The 4,613-nt window shown below is 34.2% G+C and overlaps 1 long non-coding RNA gene across 2 annotated transcripts; it reads left to right on the top strand.

Annotated features, from left to right (window-relative positions):
• Nucleotides 1-344: 344 nt before the first annotated feature.
• Nucleotides 345-3,611, top strand: LOC131937763 (uncharacterized). Of its 2 annotated transcripts, none has more exons than XR_009386251.1 (5): nt 345-541; nt 667-814; nt 1,573-1,662; nt 2,741-2,963; nt 3,521-3,611. It is a non-coding gene; the product is annotated as an uncharacterized LOC131937763 (long non-coding RNA). The 2 variants fall into 2 exon arrangements; XR_009386250.1 differs by having other exon boundaries at nt 637-814.
• The last annotated feature ends 1,002 nt before the right edge of the window (nt 3,612-4,613 follow it).

Genomic DNA, 4,613 nt, shown 5'->3' with positions numbered 1-4,613 from the left:
TGTATAGCGCATGTTGTAAAATTCCTTTGATAGACTGTACCAAAATGTATATAGCTCATATTGTAAAATTACTTTGTTATACTGTACCAAACTGTATATAGCGCATATTGTAAAATTCCATTGATGGACTACAAAAATGTAGATAGCGCATATTGTAAAATTACTTTGATAGATTGTACCAAAATGTGTCTAGCGCATATTGTAAAATTACTCTGACAGACTGTACCAAAATGTAAAATTACTCTGATAGACTGTACCAAAATGTAAAATTACTCTGACAGACTGTACCAAAATGTAAAATTACTCTGACAGACAACATGTGTAAGAAAGCGCGGGGCACTCGCGAGACGAGCGTAACCTTGATAACTTGTGCATGTATCTGCAGGTTTTCCATGTTTACTCAACATGCATACATGTTGCTAAAGAAGGAGTTTTTTTCTCTTCGATATGTTAATTGCATTGTGATTAAATTTAGTTTCATTATCAATTGCGATAGTCAGCTGCAGTTTGGAATTAGCTAAGTGCTCACGGATTTTTAAAGGTGTTACTTTATTTTTAAAAACGCGGATACTAAATCAGGATATATTATTTGTTTTAAAAGACCGTGATTGTTTGTTTGTTGTTTTTTTTTTAAAGAAAATATTGAAGAAGAAAAATAATTACTAGGGTATCTTGAGAACAATAGAGCTACGGAAAAAAAACAATTATGAGAAGTGTCGGCGCTACTTGTGTGCTTTTATGTTCTGTGATCACTTCAGCTGTCGCAAACACGAACACGACTTCTCTGGACCAACTGAGAGAAGCCACACAGCAGGTAAACTACACCTTTGTCCTTTTTGAACTCAGCTGTTGTTAATGAAAGCTTTTACTGTAAAGTTCTCTTTTCGAACCTGACAGTCCATTGTAGAGTTTACCTGTTTCTTTGACCTCTGTATATGATGGTATATTGTGGTCAGCAATGTGCCCAGCCGCTTTTACTTTCCCTAACATGAGTTAGGTGCCCATCATTAAACGTTGTGTTGAGGGGGACAGAGACGTAATTAACGTTGGGTTAGAGCAGAAACGTAACTCAATTAGTAAATAATGGTAAACCACTAGACCCAAACCTCCATATAAATTCTCCACAGGTTATTTCAAATTGTGTCTGTGTTTGTTTTATGTGTTCTCCTTAGATTCATGTATCTGTGTTCTTTGCCATTGATTATATATATATATATATATATATATATATATATATATATATATATATATATATATATATATATATATATATATATATATATATATATATACATATATATATATATATATATATATATATATATATATACATATATATATATATATATATATATATATATATATATATACATATATATATATATATATATATATATATATATATATATATATATATATATATACATATATATATATATATATATATATATATATACATATATATATATATATATATATATATATATATATATATATATATATATATATATATATATATATATATATATGTTTACATAACCCCACTAATATATGTTTATGTCTCCCCCACAGGCCACTATAAATGGCTTCGATTCCGCCATGTACAATCGCTACACCCCTCCGCCCCCAACTGAAATCAACTGCTACGTCGAAGTTGAAGTAGTAAGTCTTATTTTGTATCTAGCCTGCCATTTAATTTTACCATGAATTTTTGCCTTGCGTGTTTTTGTTTGTTTTTTCCCACAGGTCAATCATCATAGAAGTGACGTCATGTGGTGGGGTGACGCTCAGTACTGTAATCAAGCTTGCCACCCCCTTACGCCAAAGATTACATTAAAGCATCACAGCACGCTGTAAGATCTTCAAAAAATCGCTTCGATGATATTTTTTTATATACAGACACAAGAAATAGATAGATTAAAGTCGGAATTTGAGTTTTTAATTCACACAATAATTGAACAAGTCAGTCTCGCCCATCTTTGTAGTTTCAGCTTAAAGCTCCCGTCGCCAAAGGTCGGCCTCTGTTGCGTTTTCCTTTTGGGTTCAACCTCAATGTTTAAAATATGCCCCAGTGTTTATTATCAGATTGTGTGAACTAATGCCCCAATGTTTATCATCAGATTGTGTGAACTAATGCCCCAATGTGTATCATCAGATTGTCTGAAATAATGCCCCAATGTGTATCATCAGATTGACAACGTGTGGACTGATGCCTTAATCAACTTAATGTTTATTATCAGATTGTGTGAACTAATGTCTTAATCTTTATTATCAGATGGACAGTGTGTGAACTAATGCCAATATTTACCATCAGATTATGTGAACTAATGCCATAATGTTTATCATCAGACTGAACGAGTTGGTGGGCAGTGTGTGAACTAATGCCTTAATGTTTACAATCAGACTGTGTGAACTAATGCCTTAATGTTTATCATCAGACTGTGTGAACTAAGGCCTTAATGTTTACCATCAGACTGTGTGAACTAATTCCTCAATGTTTACCAACAGACTGAACGAGTTGGTGGGCAGTGTGTGAACTAATGCCTTAATGTTTACCATCAGACTGAACGAGGTGGTGGGCAGTGTGTGAACTAATGCCTTAATGTTTACCATCAGACTGTGTGAACTAATGCCTTAATGTTTATCATCAGACTGAACGAGTTGGTGGGCAGTGTGTGAACTAATGCCTTAATGTTTACCATCAGACTGTGTGAACTAATTCCTCAATGTTTACCATCAGACTGAACGAGTTGGTGGGCAGTGTGTGAACTTAGGGTCCAGTGACAAGATGGTTTGCCAGTCTGGAGTGCACCTGTCATTTGATGCCGGATGCCCCAGTCCCAGCACCACCACCGCCCCCACTACACAACGACCACGCAGGAGGGGAGGCGCCCCCAGAGCGACCAGCGTCACAAGAACGACAACCAGAACGACGAGACGACCAAACAACACTCGCTGAAAAAGTTGTTACAAACAAAATTTATATTTACAAATACTTTTTTTTTGTTGGTGCGACAAAGCTTTTGTTTATACTGTAATCATACTGTAATAGTACTCACGTTATCGTGTTCACAGACACAGAGACACACAGACATACAGACAAGATTTAAAAATGTCGAGATTTGTGAAAATCTCGATTTCGATTTTTCGCACGGTTACAATATTTCCTCTGTACTCAGCATACGAGAAAGTAAAAATGATCACCTATTTTAATTCAAAAAAATCTCTTCAAGTTATAGATCTATATTTGTAAAAAGTTGTAGACAAGGGCACTATTTTCTATAAATAATGCACAATTTACGTAGTGTAACCGATCATCCATTTATGAGTGCGATGGGGGTGGGGAGGTATAGGATGGGTATGTAAGGGGTGAACTTTATTAAAAACTAACGTGAAGGTTCTTACAGTTTTTTCAGTGAGATGGTTGGGATTGTGTGTGTGTGGGGAGGGGGGGTCTCATTATAGTCGCCTGTTAATTCGTGCCCTTGACATTAAAACTTTTCCTTTTTTTTCATTACAGGGACTCTCAAATCATTCACAGGTCTATCCACAGCCAGGGACATTACAAGCTGAGCTGCTACTTCATTAACATGACAATAAACATTAGAGATGACATCCCTTTTGCTCACTTATTCTTCATTGTTTTTATATGGGGTGATGTTGTTTTTGTTGTTATTTTTTGTTGGAGGGGGAGGGGGTAATGATAGCTGTAATGTAAATAAATGTTGAAAGAATTACGAAACAATATTAATCTTATGATGGTGCTGACCAAACTATTCCTTCATATGGTGAGGTTAAGGAATCAGGTGAACTCTACTTCATCTCTCCCCATGGGCTGCCTGGTTCAAAAGGTTAACGATTTATCTAATGAACTAAAACTGATAAATACAACATCATAAAATAGTCTGAAAATATGCATATATGTATAAATGTATGTATGTAAGTGTATGTGTGTGCCTTGTGGGTTTCGCCCAGAAGTAAAATATTTCCTCAGTACACTAAAGGGCACAGATATTTTTTTTTAACTTTTAGGCCCCACCCCCCTAAAAATATTTGGGCGGGGTGGCGACGACGACTTGTTTTTATAATAATAGTTTTAAGATAAGGGACCATGCATGTTAAATGACACAGACATGTAACCTCACACAGCGTTATGCAACATTTCCTTAGACCACCGATCAGGTAATGTGTTATCCGTTCAAGAGCGCCCAGCATAAATTATTTAGTCCAGTAAACGATTACAGGTATAAACTGTTACAGGTTTGGGATGTGAATTTATTGCCATCTTGTGACATTATTTTAAAAAAAAATGCTTTTAAAGTAAGTGTGTTGTATTTGATGGTGTTTAGAGCTGATGTGGTACATTGAATACACGACGAACGAGCTAAAAATACGAAGAAAATAATCTAATAATAAATCATCATTAGGCCTTTCAAGTTATTTGATTTGTTTATTATTTATATTTCTGCTAATTATAATTTATAATAATATATTATTTATTTATATAATCTTATTATATTATATTTATTAAATTTTTATTTATAATTCTACACAAACAGTTTAATGTTTTGTTTTTTTGTTTTTTACAACTTTTAAAATAACTTATTGGAGAA

Source organism: Physella acuta, unplaced genomic scaffold (assembly GCF_028476545.2).
Source record: "Physella acuta isolate Inbredline_101_S28 unplaced genomic scaffold, ASM2847654v3 ptg000221l, whole genome shotgun sequence".
Taxonomy (NCBI): Eukaryota; Metazoa; Mollusca; class Gastropoda; family Physidae; genus Physella; species Physella acuta.
The sequence above is the reverse complement of the archived record's forward strand: the minus strand, read 5'-3'. Positions and strand labels throughout refer to the sequence as shown.